Source organism: Perna viridis, chromosome 14, assembly GCF_037379345.1.
Source record: "Perna viridis isolate PV_CMFRI_1.1 ecotype Kerala chromosome 14, ASM3737934v1, whole genome shotgun sequence".
Classification (NCBI taxonomy): domain Eukaryota; kingdom Metazoa; phylum Mollusca; class Bivalvia; order Mytilida; family Mytilidae; genus Perna; species Perna viridis.
Window position 1 is genome coordinate 2,520,952 of NC_142458.1, and position 20,455 is coordinate 2,541,406.

The following is a 20,455-nucleotide window of genomic DNA, read 5'->3' on the forward strand; positions in this document are numbered from 1 at the left end:
ACGGTAATTAATATTACAATGTAATTACATATAATTACTTTATTAACAGATTAGTGGCCTTGTTGTTTGTTGTTCAACAGTCAAGCAATGTTTCCTATTTAGAATGTTCAATCGAATTTTACTTGCATCTTAATTTTGAATAAAAGTTAAATAAACTGAGACAAATAAAAAATAAGGTAAAGGACAATATAAAATGTAAATATCTGAATTTAATAGATGGATTTTATATTTAAAATACAGCAACAAAAATTGTAATACTCATACCTAAGTGTAAACGATATTAATATTGACTAATTTTACAACGTGCGAGTTCATACAGTATTATAGACGTATAGATCATAAAAAATATATAAATGCAAAATAAAGATAAAAACTAATCGTACCTGTATGGTGTTCACTTCCCCAAATATCGTCCAGTTTCCGTTAGAAACAAAACACTGTATAGGTCTTTTTGTTCCATCTTTTGGCATCTCTGTCAGTATTTCGTGACCCATATATTTAAAAAAAAATTCAAAAAAGCGCTCCCATCTCTAACGGTTTTGATTGGTTTGGGGTTTAAACTTACAGGAAATAGAAACTGTAGACATTTATGAATTCAGGGATTAAAATCGACAAAACTTGGTAAGTTTCTTTTCTACGAATCAATCAAATTATGCATAAGCTCGCCTCACGAAACACAAAAAGACTATTGTTTGTTTCTATGTTCATATCATGTTATGTTTGCTGTTTCTTTTGTCGGGTCTCTGTTTCCTTTTGTCTGGTCTCTGTTTCCTTTTGTCTGGTCTCTGTTTCCTTTTGATACCAGGTTTAATAAATTGATTATCTAAGTTTTGAAAGAAATAATAGAAGTAAAACATCGCAGAAGAATGATTTTTCTGGTTTTTAGTGCAGTCAGTATTTTATATATATTATAAGAACAATAACCTATTCATACAAGTACACGGGATCATGCCATTCTTTGTCCCCTTTTTCTCATAAATCAGCTCATAAATCGAAATTGGCTTGATAGCAAAATTGCAAAATTGAATAAAAAGTGTATCAGAGTAATAAAAGTTGAAGGTTCCAGATTTTTAAGCGGAAAATATTGTTTCTGGGGGGAAAAACAGAAAAAAAAGGGGGGGAGTTATGACCCTTTACTATTGTGTTGATACATGTACCTATATTTGTAGCTACTAATAGTGGACTGGGAATTTATTTAACTTTAAAAGGGGAACTTACATTTGTAGCCTGAAAAGCTTCTTGTATAATATCCATGCAGTATAACTGGGATAGTCTTTGTTCGGGATATTTATGTATAACACACCAGTGTGTGTCATTTCAATCAATATTACTAGCATTTTACAGGTATTTATTTTCATAAACCATTAATAAAATGGTGCGGATAAATTACATAATAATGAACAAAATAACAACAACAAAAAAACTAGACAAGACACAAAAACTCCCATTTTATTTCACACACCAGGAAAACATTTACTTCTTAAACAGGTTAAAATGTAAGCCTAGAGAAAATCTGTTTTTGTATTGCATTTTTAAATCGTTAATTCACCTTTTTGTGACTAATAATTCAACCAGTAGTTGGGATTTAACGAATTTAATACGAAACATATTTTTTTTTATTTTCTATTATTATATTCAATTGTTTGTACTGTTTGATTTCAGCTATTTATTTTGAGGAGAAATAACTATCTGTGAAGAAGAAACTTGGATTCCAACGGTGGTCCCTGAGAATGATAGAAACAAAAGAAATTATCTTACTAGTGGACGGTCAAGATTTCGACAATTTTGTCAAAGGTGATAAGATTTTAAGTGCTTCTTATGCCAGCGGTGAAGAAAAGGGTAAAGCAAGTACTTCACTTGTTACCGTACCTGTCAGAAATTCGTTATGGCGTGACCTAAGAAATTTTATAAATAATCAATGACAGCCGCGTTTGCTTTTGCAACTGTATTTATGTGTAATCCAAAAGCCCTTCAACTAAAGTAGCAGTCTTTATTAAAAAAAAAATCGGATAGAAAATACTTCATGCATGTCAAAAACCCAACGAATTCAGATTTTAATTTTGTTCAGAAACAGTTACTGATCACAGAACCAGTCTTAGTTTGTTATTCGGTTGTTGCGCTTTTGAGATAATTGCTTTTTAATTGCTCTGTAATTTCATGTCCTACACAAAATATAACAAAACTTTATTTACATGTACTTAATGGATTATCAGTTTAATATTTCTTGTATACTTGTACATGTACCTACTGTTAATGAAAATTTAAATTGAACTTTAGAATGATAACAACATGTAGCTACTGCCAAAACAATTATCAAAATGAATAAATTTCCTTTAAAAAGTAAGTTACTACTGTGCAAAAATGAGCAGGTTAATTTAATGCATACCTGTGCTAAAATAACTTGCACAAAAAAAAAAAAAACAAACAAAAACAAAAAAAAAACAAAAAAAAAACCGGCGTGCATCCGTTAACTTGTTTCGTTCAGATTGCAGAAAATTCTGATTCACCCAATACACCGTAAAAATTTAAAACACGAGAATGGTCCTAGCATTCAACTATTTAAGACAGTCATCACATTTTCTTCCAACTTCCTTTTTTCCTTATCATTTTAAATAGAAAATATGGAAATAGGGCCAGCTGTGTTTTTCGCTTTGTTTTTAGTTTAAATGAAATAATCTTAAGTATATGTATGTTCAAACGATGGTCAAACGGACATGTATAACGTACATGTATAACGAATAAGTAAATATATGTGAAAATCAAATGACTTTTGACTAATAGATTTGTCTCGTATTCATCGGTTTATAATTATTGATTGAATGTGACTTAATAAAAGTCATGCAATTTATCTTGTCGTTACATATTAATTCCATATTCACTACGGAATCGACAAAAAACAATAAATTTTACTGCACTTGAAAGTGGTGTTCGTACATAATGAAAATAGAAACTATCAAACTGAGCGTATTTAATTCCTCCGAGTAGATCGTTACCGACAGGATTGCCGTACCCCGCTGGTATATGTATCTCTAATAAATCATGTCTGTATTGTCATAATTTAATATCTTTGAGTAATTAGGCAATAATTGAGTGTTTGATAATGACGATGACTCTTCCCTTACCATTATTATCAAGACGTGTTAATATACTGATTAAATACTTTATCTCTAAGTTTCTCCTGCTCAACTCAGAGCGTACAGTGTATGCACAGAATACACACGTTACGTATTGAAGCGGATTGCTTTCAACGTTTACAACTGAATTGTGGGCAACGATATCATCGAGACGGAAGAACATGTTCTGCTTGAATGTCCGTTGTATGACGATCATAGATGCGACTTTTTTAATACCATTACTGAGACATGTACATTTCCACTCTTTATATTAAAAGCCTGGTGAATATAGAAAAAAAATGTCAAATGTCCTGGCGTACATATGCATACTAGGGAAATTTTCTTTTATCATAGTGAAGTATCTATTTATCCGGGGTGGGGTGGGGGGGGGTACTTAAGTTCAAAGGGTAGGTACAGATGTGCGGCCTATATCGGTCTACTTTTAATGATTGGTAATATATGAAAAGGGTAGGTATTTTAATTGCAGTATTTGTGATTGGGGTTAAAATTTACAAATAGAATATATATTTACACATGGTTATTGATTTGACAACAATTAATTCATCCTTAAAATTATCAAAGTAAATAGAGATTAACACTTGACTGATAAGCAGGAAGGGACCCAAGTAGCTCTGACATGATAATGGTGCCTTCAGATATAATGTCAATTGTTCTGATCAAATCCTGCTGTGATCTGTACGTGCAGATACTGATAAATGCCATGCATATATATGAATGGGTTACATAAATGCATTAAATATATATGAATGGGTATCACTTTTTCATTGACATAAAATGAATGGGGTAGGAAAAAATTTTCGAGGCCGCACACCCGAACCCTTTTACCTGTTTAGTTACCCCCCTCCCCCGTGTATTTATCTAACTATCAATCTATATTCCTACCATAATACAATCGCACTTCACACATAGCTGGTGACTTTCAATTACATATAAGCGTCGTTAGCCCTTTCTGTCAGACACGTGCACACAATTGTGCTGCGGACAGGAAAAATGTTTTGTTTTCGAGTTTCATATAGGCAAATAGGCTAACATATTGAGATTGCTGCCAGTTGAAGATTCTATAAAAATCACGGAGCCTTGTCTAACATTCAACATATATAGGACGTCGCTGACCTACGTCCATACTACATGCCTATCAAAATTTGTTGTCATGCATTTGTCATATTACAGCTATGTGTTGTAAACTAAACAATGATGCAACACACGTATAATATGATATATGTACTTGTGTATCAACACACGTATAATATGATATATGTACTTGTGTATCAACTGTTACTGGTCAGTTTCAAATATTTGCAGGAGAAATTTGAAGTTGGAGAAGTAGTTGAAAGTTGTTATGAAGAAACGGGCACGTGATATCGGGCGAAAATTTGAGTTGAACGTCCACAAGGTCAGCAAATAATGACAAAAATGACAAAATAACGTTGACTTACTTATTCATATGTTAATTAACATTATAAATCATTCTCATACATATAAGGTTATAGATTCATAGTGTACAAAGAGTAATCAAGGGAACCAAGGTTATAGCGGTAATCAAAAGAATGTAATCCAGGGACAAAGACCAGACATGGAAAACAGACACACACACAACAAAGAACATAAAGTAACTAAAATCATACAAAGTAACAAAAGAAAATGAGCAACTCGGACTCCACTAAAAACTGGGAGCATGGACCAGGTGCACCGGTAGGGTAAGCGTCCTCTGCTTTTCTAGAAACACCCGTCGGGGTAGATAAACGAGGAAAGGTGAACTATGACCCGTTGAATAAATTAGTTTTCATGGTGCTGATGGATACATCATAACGATCCACGAGTTCATGATGACGACCACAAAACTTCTGTAGTGATGACTTCAATCTTGTAGCAGCATAACCCTGTTCCAGAAGCTTATTTGTTAGAGTTCTAGTGCGATACAAAAAGTCTACGTAGTTTCGGCAAGCTCTGGCATAACGTATGAGTTGTGATATGAACACTCGATACGCAGGAGCTGAAGGGATGTTGCCACAGATGAAAGGAAAGATTACAATTCTGAATGAAAAGTCATCACGTTTGTCGTAAAGTTTGGTCAATAGTTTTCCCTTACCATCGATTTCTAATTGTAGGTCAAGATATTGTATATTTAGGACACTCTAAGTTGTGGTTTACTATCATATCACCAACTTTTCCAATTTTTAACCGTGTCTACTATAGTCAGTCCGAAGGCAAACTACACTTGATAACTTGCAACCGAAATATTAGTATTTAAAAAATATTTGTTAATTATCAAGCAATAACACGGGAAATTTAAATTACATATAGTCTTCTATTTATGCTAAATTTTCCAAAGTAGCAATATCTACAGTTTACTCGCGCAACCATCACTATAGCGAAGGTATTGCATAAACAGATAACCGACGCAGTAAAACCTATTATTTTTAATTCATTTCAAATTAATAGCGAGCACTGCAGAGGGCTCTACGACATAATTCACTTGCAAGTTACATGTAACTGAAATGTCGCATAGAGAATAAAAAAAAACAATTAGTGTCCTAAATAATTAATTTAAAAACACGAAAGGCGTCTTTTACGTAAAAAAAATATAACTTAAATAGCGAAGGAGGATTGGAAGCCTAGAACAAATGCATTTACGCTTGAAACAACACATACATATTTTAATTTTTTTATTGCATGAATCTATTTATATGATACATTTAATTTCAAATATAGTTTACTTGTATATGATATCAACGATTTCTGCTCAAACATTTTCTGTTCTGCATGCTCCATTTTCAGAGAAAACTTACTAATACACGTCAAAAATAAATGCTGTGCTCGCTTTTAGGCAATGCATACTTCATATTTATTAGGCCTTGACCGCGATTGATAAAAGTCTTCTGACCGCTACTATGTGGTCAGGTGATCTGCATAAAATTTGGTGTAGAATATTTTTGTTATTGTAGGTTATCTGGTACAATATACATCGGACAGAGTGAATGAGCTCCGTCCAAAAAGATATGTACGATCTATGACGAAATAAAGACGTATTTAATGTGGATCATAAACAGTATGTTGTGTCTATATTTTGTCACTTTTTCAAATAGAAAACGATTGATTTTTTGAATTAAAACAAAATATCTTTCTTAATGTTGAGATCCTTGAGTCTAAAGATTTAGATCGATTACGTAGGGAATTCTTTTTTTTAGTACAATAAAAATCTAGTCTGTGGAGTTTCGTTAAAATTTGTATCCTTTTATGATGCTCTTTTCAAAATTACTGGAGATCGACATATTTTTTCCACGTGTTATTTTTTAATCAAAAACGTAGAATTACATTTCTATCAAGCATTTTCTAGATTTGAAGACCCAATTTATATATCATATCAAGAGCATTGAGCAAATAGAGAGTACATACTTGTACTTGGTTTTGTGAATTTGCAAAATCGGAGTAAAAATGTTCCACAAAATACATTTGTTGTAAGTATGATCAACTTAACTGTGTTATATCTATTTTTTTTCGCCTTGTGGACTTTCTCGTTCATTTATGTGAGTATAATTTTAAAATATAGTAATTTTCCTGTATATATGTATGATTATTGATACACGTGAAATAGTAAATGTATATGTACTATATCATTTCCCATCCTCCCAAGCCAGGGTTTTGAGTCCACCCTCGCTCCCTCAAGCCCTTGACATCACTCATTCATATTTAGCGGGTATCGTCCAGCTAATTCCGATTGGTTGCTTCTCCTGGTGATAAGCACCAATGAAAATCGATTTAACATAAAATGTCTGTGGAGAGGTAAACAATAATACGAGGCAGTGGACGATCCGATATAGTAACTGAAAATTGTATGATGTCACAAATGATGCAATATGAGCAAAAGTGATACAATGTAACTGTAAATTCGGTTTAGAGTCTTTACTGAAAAAAATGACGTTATGTGTAGCCACTTTATAAGTTATATCGAAGAGTTTCTATTACGAGTGATTTAATTGGATTTTGGATCCGGGTTAAATTTAAGTATCTCACTAGATGGCGCTGGACGATACCCGCTAAATACGAATGAGTGATGTCAGAGGTTTCAGGGAGCGAGGGTGGACTCAAAACCCTGACTTAGGAGGATGATCATTTCCTTGAAGTAATGATACTTTGCAAGACCACATTTTCTTATTTGTATGAACCAACTGATTCGTGTTTTCTGGAAGATTTGAATTCTTTTTATATTGAAAAAAAAACAAATTCTTGGCAGAAGAAATATTGCTTTATACTTTTGGTATTGGTAAAACTCGGGTTCGGACAATGTTCGGAACATTTTCATCACGAATTTCACTTTTCGATAATTAAAAAAATAAAATAACTTGCTACATCAACATGCTTGCTTAAAACAGGTGACTTCTTGTGTTGGTTACGCAAATATTGGTTCAACCGTCATGCATTGCAGACAAACAAGTTATCCAAGAAAAAGAACGTAAAAGGCCTTGGCTTAACATATATTTGTTATATGGACATGTTTACATAATTCTTCGATATTCACATTTCCTATGGGAAAAAAAGCATGTATATATATTTCTTAACAAACATTGGGTAAGGGGTTTCTTTCACAACATTGACTTAACAAATGTTTGGTAAAGAAGGTTCCAAGCCAACATCAGCATCGACAAATATTTGGTAAAGAGTTTCTAAGCAAGATCGTGAACACGAACTTAACAAATATTTGTTAAGAAATTTATTCGCCAATATCATCTAACATATACATGTTGAAGCAAATTTTTCACCCATTTGTTATTAACAAACGTTAGTTTAAAATTGCTACTGTATGGCTCACTACCAAATATTAAGCGCACCATTGGAACAAAAAAATGATGATACATTGATGTTTTATTACTTGTTAACAGTAAGTTGTTCATTTATCATTGTTTTAACAAAGCTTTCCACTTTTGTTAAACAAATTAATCAAAATATGTTTCTATAAGGTATATACTTGTTTGATAGGAGTTTAACAAACATTTGTTAAAATGCAAATAATTATTTCAATCATGTTACTTGTATGTATATCCTTATTTGTTCTTTAGGGATTATATTGGTATTTAAACACATTTTGTTAATACTGATTTACGGAGAATTGTAATGGTTTATTGAATATGTATGAATGAAATAAATGCTATAAATCACAGCTTAATTCTTCATTCTTTACCACTGTTTCTACAAATTTTGGTCACAAAAATGTGTATTTGAGCACATGGAAATTCTCAAATGCAATCGGAAGCTGTTTAGCTGCATAACTAAGAATTTTTCTCTTTTCAAGAAAATAAAACAGATGAAAATGAAATCTTCAATCCAGGTTCGTAGAGGTCGACAATTTTTTTTTTATTAATTTAATTTTGTTTTCGTTTTTGTTGTTGTGAGAGACATGTTTATTGTGGTAAATTCGATGTGACAATCCAAGTTGAGGTGACGCAGTATATCAGGGTGAAACTTACTTGAAGCAATACATGTAAAACTTTGTACGAGTTTTACAGACATTTTTTGTACAAAACGTAATCAGTTGATGCATACAAGTAAAACGTGTTATTTTGGTACTGAGGAAATATTTTGAAATTCGTTCACGATCATATACACGATCTACAATTTTCTTCGCCCCCTCCTTTACGATCATAAAAGTGTTATTATTTCGTCTAATAAATGTAATTTTTATGGACACTTAGAACATGCAATCTGAAATGACAGTGTCAAGAAGTAATACATTTACTTTTGGATTTTGAAAGAAAATACGTGAGCCAGCAAAACATGTATGTATCAAAGAAACTCTGGCATTTTATTTCATGAATAAGACAAAGCTTATATTTATACAGTTATTAGCAAATCCCAAACGCGGAATCAGATTTCTTTAGGGGCTGAGATTGGTTGGCTCAGTCAGAATAATGTGTCCGAGTGGGGTGACATGCGGGTTGTTGTTTCTGTGAGCTAGTACAATAAAAAACTTAGCATGTCGGACTAGTACAAGACAAGGTCTGTTCGATTGGTCAATTATTCTAGTCCTGAAATGCATGAAATATCTGGCCTAGATCCTTAAACTATAATAAATCAATCAATCCTACTCCGTCCATCCGTCTGTAACAAATCGTGTTCGTCTATTACTTTTTTGTCGTTTAGTGTCAGCTTTTGATATTTGGCATTAGGATAGAACAGCTGAAGACGATGTGTCGCGAACCATGGTTAGTGATTTCCGACCTTGAATTTTAATGACAAGGTCAAATTAATGAGTTTGTTTTTTGCATACATTGTAACTGTGTTGTGTCTGGGCTGTAATGCGGTTTGCGCGATACATTTTCTTAAATTGAACGTGTTGTGCATGACTGATGTACAAGATTTTTTTCTCATAGGGACTCCTCCTACAGATGTATTCCATGCCAATGATACATGCATCTAGTTTTTTTTCAGTGTTTGCCCTAAAATATACGTATTCATTTCTGTAGTCGATGATCTATGACGGTTGTACATATGTTTTTCCGTTACAACTTTCTCTATTTGTCACAATCACTATTTTAAAACAAAGCACCCTATCGGTGCATCTGGCCCACGCTCTATTTTCAGTGAAGTCCGAACTAGTTATTTTATTTGCTTTGTAGTATTTGCATATTCTCTTTAAGGTGTGGACAGGGAGGTACTTCATCCTCGCTTTCCTCCCTATATACCACTGCCTCCCACCCTCCAGACCAACGCTTCCCTCCCTATATACCACCGCCTTCCACCCTCCCGACTAACGCTTCCCGACCCTTTCATTTTACGCCTGGTTATTGTTTACAACCATAATCCCCACTTCCCGTATTTCTCACTCCCCCGTTCGCCGCCTCTTCGACCACCGTTCCCCGTCACTTCCAACACAGTTCTCCACCCTTTCAACCACCGATTCACCCTTCTCTCCCTGTTTTGTCTTTATCTTTGGAACCATTCGAATCATAGTTCACTTGATAATTCTTACATGTGTGTGTGTATTCTATACCCTGGTATACAATGTCAGAACTGTGCAACGGTTCCTGTTTTTAGATTTGAATCATACAGTAAGTTGTCCTATAGTGTCTAAACCAGTCTCTCCATATCAGTTCATTATGAACCTTAGTTAACCGAACACCTGTCAAAACCAGTCTCTCCATATCAGTTCATTATGAACCTTGGTTAACCGAACACCTGTCTAAACCAGTCCTTACATATTAGTTTATTTTGAACTTGGGTAAACCGAATAATGTCTAAACCAGTCCCTCTATATAAGTTTGTTTTAGATATCGGAATACCGAACGCCTATCTAAACCAGACTCTCCATATAAGTTTATTTTGAACCTTGGTAAACCGCACACTGTCTCAACAAGTCCCTTCATTTAAGTTTATTTTGAACCTTAGAAAATCGAACATCTGTGTAAAACAGTCTCTCCATATAAGTTTATTTTAAACCTTGGTAAACTGAACACCTGCCTCAACCAGTCCCTCCATATCAATTGAATTTCAACCTTGATAAACTGAACCATATCTAAACAAGTACCTCCATAAAAGTTTGTCTTAGACCTCGGTATACCGAACACCTGTCTAAACAAGTCTTTCAATATGTTTATTTTCTAATTTAGTAATTCGAACACCTGTCTAAACCAGTCTCTTCATATAAGTTTGTTTTAGACCTCGGTAAACCGAACTACTGTCTAAACCAGTCATTCAATATTAGTTTATTTTGAACCTGAAAAAATCAAACTCCTGTCTAAACCAGTTCCTCATAGAAGTTTATTTTGAACCTTGGTAAACCAAACACCTGTCTAAACTAGTCTCTCCATATCAGTTTATTTTGAACCTTGGTAAACCAAACACCTGTCTTAACTAGTCACTCGGTACAAGTTCATTTTATACCTTGGTAAACTGGACACCTGCCTCAACTGGTCCTTCCTTATCAATTGAATTTCAACCTTGATAAACCGAGCCATATCTAAACCAGTACCTCCATTTAAGTTTGTCTAAGACCTCGGTAAACCGAACATCTGTCTAAACCAGTCTTCATATGTTTATTTTCTAATTTGGTAAATCAAACACCTGTCTCTTCATATAAGTTTATTTTGAACCTTGGTAACCGAGCACCTGTCTAAACCAGTCTCTCCATATAGTTTATATTGAACCTCAGTAAACAGAACACGTCTAAACCAGTCTCTCCAAATAGTTTATTTTGAACCTTGGTAAACCGAACACCTGTCTAAACCAGTCTCTCCATAAAAGTTGATTTTGAACCTTGATAAAACTAAACACCTGTCTAAACCAGTCGCTGTATGTAAGTTTATTTTAGACATCGGTAAAACGAACTCTTGTCTTAACCATTCTTTTCATATCAGTTTATTTTGAACCTGAACCTTGTCTAAACCAGTCTTTTCATATCACTTTATTTTGAACCTTGGTAAACCGAACACCTGTCTAAACCAGTCCTTACATATTAGTTTATTTTGAACTTAGGTTAACCAAATGACATCAGAATACCGAACACCTGTCTAAACCAGACTCTCCATACAAGTTTATTTTGAACCTTGGTAAACCGCACACCTGTCTCAACAAGTCCCTTCATTTAAGTTTATTTTGAACCTTAGAAAATCGAACACCTGTGTAAACCAGTCTCTCTATAGAAGTTTATTTTGAACCTTAGAAAAGAAAATCGAACTCCTGTCTAAACCAGTCTCTCCATATAAGTGTTTTTTTATCCTCGGTAAACTGAACACCTGTCTAAACCAGTCTCTTAATATCAATTTATTTTGAACCTGAACCTTGTCTAAACCAGTCTTTCCATATCACTTTATTTTGAACCTTGGTAAACCGATTACCTGTCTAAACAAGTCTCTACATAAGTTTATTGCGAATCTTGGTAAACCCAACCCTTTCTAAATCAGTCTCTCCATATAAGTTTTTTTTCGACCTTGGTAAACCTAACACCTGTCTAAACCAGTCCCTCCATGTAAGTTTATGTTAAACCTCGGTAAACCAAACACCTATCAAAACCATTCTCTTCAGCCTCTGATTTTTATGAATGCCATAAAAATTGGGGCTATCCCCCCATCTGAAATAATAAGGTCCATGCCATACTATGTCACTTTTGAGAAACAATCACTCAAACTGATAATCTTTTTATTTTCTCATAGAAATCTCTATTTACACCAAATAATAAGAATGTACAAAGTAATATAAACTAGATTTATTTACAGTTCAAAATATTGTTTTTATACCTCAATAGATTTTAAAACTATTTTTGTTGACAATAAAAACATAATAGAAACATAATTTAAAAAAAAACCTTTTGTTCATATAATATTATTTTATTCTGTTTCAGTTCAATGAGTTGAATGGAACCCAGTAAAATCTTGAAATAACACTTTAAAACACTCTAACAACCATTTTTCCACAAATCTGGAAAAAAAAGTTGACATTTTCTACTTCAGTTCCAGGAGATAAAAAATATAGAAATTTTGAAAAAAAAAGTTTTTTCCTTCCAATCATAAAAATAATAATATTTTCTGACTCAGAATGAAAAACAAGACTCCAAAAGTCATGTCAAATATTGAATATAAAAACAATAAACTGTCGCAAAAGATGACTGCATATTAATTTTGTGATGAAGCAGAGAAAAAGTTGAAAAACAACTTTTTTTCACCAAATCTAAAAATTATTACTTTAAACTGATGCAGATTGATGAGTTGAGTAAAACAAGACCCCACAACATTTGTCAAAAACTTAAAATATAAAAATAAATCACTAAAATCAACTCAAAATACAAAACCTCCATTGTATAGAACATTCCAGAAAATTTTGAAAAACAACTTTTTTCTCACAAATCATGAAAAAAATTATATTTTCTGATTCAGCATAAAAAGTTGATTAAAACAAGACCCCACAAGTTATATTTAATATTTAAAATAAAAGAAATAAAAGGTCATAAAAAATAAATCATGTGTAAATTATTGACATGAAGAATGAATATCAATGTTTAATGTAACTCCTTAACAGTTGTTTAATTGGTTCATTATACCGTGCTGCATTTAAAGGTGTGTCACCCGTCCTGGTTCTCTGTGTGGGGTCAGCATTATTCTGTAACAGCAATCTCACAATGTCAATATGACCCCTCACACATGCACCATACAGTGGAGTTTCTTCCCCCAAACCACTATTACACTGTGACACATCAACATTTCTATCTAACAACAATCTCACAATGTCAATATGACCCCCCAGACATGCACCATACAGTGGAGTCTCTCTATCACCACCACTTTTACACTGTGACACATCAACATTTCTATCTAACAACAATCTCACAATGTCAATATGACCCCACACACATGCAAAATACAGTGGAGTCCTTCCTAACCCACCACTATTACATTGTGACACATCAACATTTCTATCTAACAACAATCTCACAATGTCAATATGACCCCTGTAACATGCACCATACAGTGGAGTCTCTCCCCCCAAACTAATATTACACTGTGACACATCAACATTTCTATCTAACAACAATCTCACAATGTCAATATGACCCCCCCCCCCCCACACACATGCACCATACAGTGGAGTCTCTCCCCCCAAACCACTATTACACTGTGACACATCAACATTTCTATCTAACAACAATCTCACAATGTCAATATGACCCTTCACACATGCACCATACAGTGGAGTCTGTCCCCACCTACCACTATAACACTGTGACACATCAACATTTCTCTCTAGACACATTCTCACAGTATTAATATCACCATGGCGACATGCCTCACATAAAACATGTTGAATGTTTACACCATTTGTTATTACCAGTTCTACAATATTTACATGACCATTCTCATAACAATAGTACAAAGGTGACGATCTATCAATATCTGTTTTGTTTACATTACATTTTATAGAAATGAGATATTTAACTAATTCATAAAAACCAATCTTTGAGGCTTCAATCATTGGTGTACTAGTGTGATATCTATTACATTTAACACCTTTACCATCCAACTGGAGGAATAATTGTTTACATGAATCTGTGTTCCTTTATATATTCCATCACTTTGTCTTTATATTTTTTTTCTTTCAACTGTTGATTATAAAAGAAGGACCTTCCATCTCGTTTTTTGAAATCTCTGAATATTCTGTCAAAGTAAACAAGCTCAGTATCTTCAGATAAATACAGGAAGGAATCATCTTGTTCTAGATTTTGACCTGAAAAAAGTCTGAATCTTTCTGCTATGAATGATGAAGTTGAATATTCAATGAAAAGTTCTACAAGTTTTTGACCACAAGTTACAGCAACCATATCATACAGTTTATCATGGGCTATACTGTAGACTGATCCTGTTTTCTTGATATATGTTCCATCAAGTTTATTGAAGGTGTCAACAAGTTGTTTTCTTTCCAGTTCTATTTTTAGATTGATTCTAAAATTATCGACTATTTTTGTTACTTTCACTTTAACATCTTGTGGAGTTGTTCTTGGATTCATATAGGCTTCATCTAACTCATTAGGAAACAATACACATAATACCAAGGCACAGAACTCAAAATGTTTATTTTTTTATCATGTCTTTGATATCATTCTTTATACTATCAACAGGAGATGTGAAAAGTTCAGTCAACTGCTCTACTCGTTTTCCCTTAGACATTTTACACAGCAATGGAAAAAAGGAACACTTGTCCATCATTTTATCCATTTCCCACCAAACATATTCTGATAGAGTTGTGTACTTGCTGATCGTATTATGTCTTTCTATAGGCAGTAAGCAATAATTCTTGGATTGTAAGTCTACTGATTGTTTGTTGAATATCTTCATAGACTCAAAGTTTTCATCCTTTGATATTTGCAAACGGCAAGAAATAAGAATTATCATTCGTCCATAAGTTCCCCCTTTTTTACCTGATTGTGCATCTTTTCGGTTTTTATTTTCAGAAAGAAATAATTGCTCAATTTTGTCAGCCTGTTCTTTCCATGTTTGTAAGTCTTGTTCATTAATAAAATTCTTTCCACAAAAATCATCTATGACAAAAACTTGATTCTGTTTTAAATCTCTGTATTTTACAATATCAGCAGGAGAGGATACCATTGGGATGACATCATATTTCTTCTTTGATTGTAATTCTAGTGCAACATGATGTATAATTGAGGATTTTCCTGATCCAGAACTTCCAGTAACAAGAACCACACCATTTTCTTGAACCAAACTGGTCACCTGTTTTGTTGCCCTGGTAACAGTGAATGTTACTTCATCTTCCCGCCATTGTTCAATCTAACTCTGATATTTTTCTATAATAAAAAAATTATGTTTAATTATTTGTGTATCAAAAATAATAAAATGTTTAGCAGAATGACATGACAATTTTAGTTGAAATCTGAATAGAAAGGATGAATATGGCAAGCCTAAGTGGACAAAAATAAGTGTTTTCTAAAATTACAAAAAATTATTTTTTAATATTACAAATTAATTTTTTAATATAACAAACTTGCTTTCTAATATTACAAAACCCTTCTTTAACATTAAAAAAAATTTTTTTTATATTAAAAATTCAATTAAGTTTCTAATATTAAAAAAGAATTTTTAATGTTCCTGTTGTCTCAATTTCTCCGTACAAATTGTCTCAGTATCATCTCTGTCCCTGTTGTCTCAGTATTGTCTTTGCCCTGTTGTGGCAGTATCGACTGTCCCTGTTGTGTCAGCATTGTTTGTTCCTGTCGAATCAGTATTGTCTCTGTCCCTGTTTCCTCAGCATTGTCTCTGTTCTTGATATCTCAGCATTATCTCTGTTTCTGATGGCTAAGAGTTGTCTCTGTTTCTGTAAGCAGTGTCATCTCTGTCCTGTTGTCTTAGAATTTAGTTTTACTTTGGTCTCAGCATTTCTTATCATGTTGTCACAGTATGGTCTGTTTTTGTTGTCTCAGTATTGCCTCTCTTTTTGTTATGTCATTATTACATATGATATTCTTGTCTGAATATTGACTCTTTTTCTGTTGTCTCAGTATTGTCTCTGTACCTGTTGTCTCAGTGTGTCTTTGTTTTTGTTGTCTCAGTATTGTTTTGTCCCTGGTGTCTCAGTATTGTTTTGTCTCATGTGTCTCAGTATTGTTTTGTTCCTGTTGTCTCAGTATTGTCTCTGTCCCTGTCGTCTCAGTATTGTTTTGTCTCGTGTGTCTCAGTATTGTTTTGTCTCTGTTGTCTCAGTATTATTTTCCCCTGTTTTCTCAGTATTATTTTCCCCTGTTTTCTCAGTATTGTCTCTGTCCCTGTTGTATCAGAATTATTTTGTCCCTGTTGCCTTAGTATTATCTCTGTCCCTGTTGTCTCAGTATTGCCTCTATCCCTGTTGTCTCAGTATTGTCTCTGTCCCTGTTGTCTCAGTATTGTTTTATCTCTGTTGTCTCAGTATTATTTTGTCATTGTTGTCTCAGTATTTTCTGTGCCTGTTGTCTCAGTATCGTTTTGTCACCTGTTGCCTCAGTATTGTCTCTGTCCCTGTTGTCTCAGAATTATTTTGTCCCTGTTGTCTCAGTATTGTCTCTGTCCCTGTTGTCTCAGTATTGTTTTGTCTCAGTATTGTCTCAGTATTGTCTCTGTCCCTGTTGTCTCAGTATTGTTTTATCTCTGTTGTCTCAGTATTATTTTGTCCCTGTTGTCTCAGTATTTTCTCTGTCCCTGTTGTCTCAGTATCATTTTGTCACCTGTTGTCTCAGTACTGTCTCTGTCCCTGTTGTCTCAGTATTGTTTTGTCTTTGTTGTCTCAGTATTGGTTTGCCCCTGTTGTTTCAATTTTATCCATTAATACAATTGTTTATATTTCTTTGATTCTTATTTCTAGAGGATGAAGTCAATTCAACCTTTGACCTTAGAAGCAGGGAGACTAACTGGAAGTTATCTTGTAAAACCAAGTGTATTATAAAATGAAAATTTCTTTATATTAGTTTCTATCAGCACAAAATGTTTATAGCTCATAGGAATGCTAATGTCTAGTTCATCTGAAAGTAAAAATGTCTGCTGATACAGGAAAAACTGTGAACATACTTTATTGTACCTTACTATGATTTGGTGTGCTGTAATGTGTATCAAGCTTTCATTTTCTGTTAAAGTAATTTTACATGTGTTTATATTCATTACAGTATTAGGTGTTTTTATTATGTCAATGGTAGCCAGATCGGGATAGGTTTTTTTTATGACCAGTGGTTCTTGTGCATTATATAAGGTTCAAATGATAAGTTGTACTTTGATTCAGATATTTAATTCCAGTCAAATTGCATGGGCATCTATTTCCTATCAGGGACAGATCCTGAGAAATTATGAAAGAGTTTTGTATATGGTTTTCAGGTTTTTATCTGCTCATTTTTGCCAAACTTTTGCACAAAATCAACCCAATTTTTACACAAAAGTGGGGTGTGTTAGATAAAGTTAATTTTGCATTTTAACACTTTTTGTGTCTGCGGTAATGAACAGAATTTATTGAACTGCATATTATACTTTTTCAGTATAATGATATGTTCGTAAGAATGAAATAATGCCACAAAATACAGCTACTTTTGTATTGATTGCGGATATGGTTATGAAATGTTATAAAAGACTAACCTTTTTGTAGTCAGAAACCTAGCCGGGGCTGGGCTTGTCAGGCTATGATAGGGAAAACACTGACCGCAAACCAGAGTAGTGCACCGTGTTGGGAAAGATGCCACGTTCCTTTTACGTTAAAGAATCCTGCTGTGGTATTCGATAGGAGTAGGAACCTTTGCGCTCCGCCACAGGAGGCTAAATTGCCCGACCTTACCCATCCCTCCCTTTTTCCAGTGACAATCGAAATTTGTGGACCCTATTGTCCTTGTGTCCCATCCCTTTTTTTTCATTTCATCATCATTCATGTTCATTTTATTACCCATTTCATGTTCATTGTCTGAATATAGCTGAAGTAATGCTGCTCGGACGTTAAACCCCAACAATCAATCAATCAATCAATCATTTATTTTATAAAATATTGTAAAATAAAATGCATTTCATTAAATCCCATGCAAATCAGCATCCAATGGTTACTCACATGACATGGTAGGTTGAAGAAAAAGCGGCGCAAGATTTGCAATTCAGTGTTTTGCAAATTTAAAGTGTCTTGTATTAGATGAAGTACTTTGATATACCGTTCAGGAGGAGCATGGATATACATGTAAAATCTTCATGTTCAGGTGTAAATATCTGTTCTTAATAGCCTACATGTAGTTTTAGTATTTTTATGGCTGGTCTAATATAATTTTTGTGCTGTGACAGTTTTTGGTTTGATAATACAAAATCATTTGTTATGATATACAGTTGTATTTTATTGTTGTAATTATAATTGTAAGTTGATTATGTTCAGGAAACAATCGGCATCTTTTTGATCCATTATGTTTACAAACGGACTGGACAGTGTGTGTGGTTTAGATTCTATTCATTTGTGATATATAGTTTGAGATATAAATGCACGTTTTGAGGTAGGCTTAAATACATAGCTTTAGTTTATTATATTGTACTTATGATGCTAAGATAAAGACAAGGCATAATGCTGATAAATTATTATGAAAGTGTAATCAAAGGAACCAAGGTTATAGCGGTAATCAAAATAATCCAGGTACAAAGACCAGACATGGAAAACAGACATACAAAACAAAGAACATGAAGTAACTAAATCATACATTCAAAGTAACTAAAGCAAATGAGCAACTCGGACTCCACTAAAAACTGTGAGCATGGACCAGGTGCACCGGTAGGATAAGCGTCCTCTGCTTTTCTAGAAACACCCGCCGAGTTGCTCATAAAAAAGTCTAAGTCCGGGATAGACAAACGAGGAAAGGAAAACTATGATCCGTTGAATAAATCAGTTTTCATGGTGCTGATGGATACACCATAACGATCCACGAGTTCAAGATGACAACCATAAAAATTCTGTAGTGATGACTTCAATCTTGTAGCAAACATAACCCTGTTCCAGAAGCCTATTTTTCAGAGTTCTAAGCGATACAAAAAGTCTGCTGAACCATTAAAATGCATTATTTATTTACATTGAACATTACATGTATCACTCTTCAGTCTTTCACAAAAGTAACCATTATAAGTAGTATACGTATTGCTTGGTGGCAAAGTTTTCTAATTGAAAAAAATGAATCAATCATTTCTAAATCACCTCCCGAAAAACTTATTTCTCATTTTCAGATTTAATCATCATAGTATAAAACATTTCCTCATTCCTATATTCCATTTGTATATATTGCTTCGATTGCAACATTGTACAGCATCAATCAGGTATCATTTTTAACTATAGAAGTAATGCACCTTATGACACTAAACATACACATACACTTAGGTACCATTCTGTGTAAACATCAGGCATATGTTACACATTATTTGCTCATTTTGATCTCTTTTTAATTCAAAAATGTTTCATATACATGTATATAGAAAAGCTATTTAAATGTATTTTAATACGTCTATGACGTATGCATAATTGACTGTTTATATAGGAGAAAATGGGAAAAGTTTCTCGCTATTTTATTTAATTTTTAAAATGTATTTCAATTAAATTTTATCTTTTTTTAAAGGGAAGAGTTTTACAAATACTTTGATTGATATTTCTGAAGGTTAAGAAGCATGGATCCGTAGATAATGCAATAAAAGCACAGCATTTTTTTTAAATTCATGTGTTACATATTTTACACATTTTGCCAGATTCTAAGACAGAGGTGTATTTAAATTAGATGCACTGAAAGACTATCATTTTGCAGTTCAATATAATTATAGAAAAAAGAAACAATTGCACTCCTAAAAGTCTCTTTCATCATGATGATTTTTTGTTCTAGTCAGCACTAAATTGCGTCGTGATTCGAAATGGAGAAAAAAATGTTTTATTCGAACACAGCACGATGTCATAGGATTGGTAACAAAGAGTGACACGATCGTGACGTACAATTTATTGGACCACAGGGAATAGAAAGAGTCGCTAAGTAGCTTAAACAGCTTAAATAGCTTTCAGGAATTAAATTCGTTGCATTGGCATCTAAAAAAATCAAATAGAAATATCATTTGTCTATAACTTAAAGCTGACTAAAGTTTAAATCGATTGAAATCATCGGAATTTGTAGTTTTATAATACATGGTTGAACACTTTTGACGAAGTAATTGCGTTTTCTGCAAGTTACATATATATGTAAGAAAGACAAAACAAAAACATACGGACTCTAGTCCTCTGCACATGTATAAAAGTGATAATGAACAATGTTACGAATCTAACAAAAATATTAATCAATAAAGATTCAACACAAAATGAGATTTTTTCAA

The 20,455-nt window shown here is 33.3% G+C and overlaps 1 long non-coding RNA gene and 1 pseudogene across 1 annotated transcript; one reads left to right on the forward strand and one right to left on the reverse strand.

Moving 5' to 3' along the window:
- Positions 1–494: 494 nt before the first annotated feature.
- Positions 495–6,183, forward strand: LOC148597732 (uncharacterized). The gene is made up of 4 exons (XR_015918655.1): positions 495–621; positions 1,663–1,794; positions 4,437–4,527; positions 6,080–6,183. It is a non-coding gene; the product is annotated as an uncharacterized LOC148597732 (long non-coding RNA).
- Positions 6,184–12,283: 6,100 nt separating this feature from the next.
- Positions 12,284–15,837, reverse strand: LOC148597733 (uncharacterized; annotated as a pseudogene).
- Between the last annotated feature and the right edge of the window lie 4,618 nt (positions 15,838–20,455).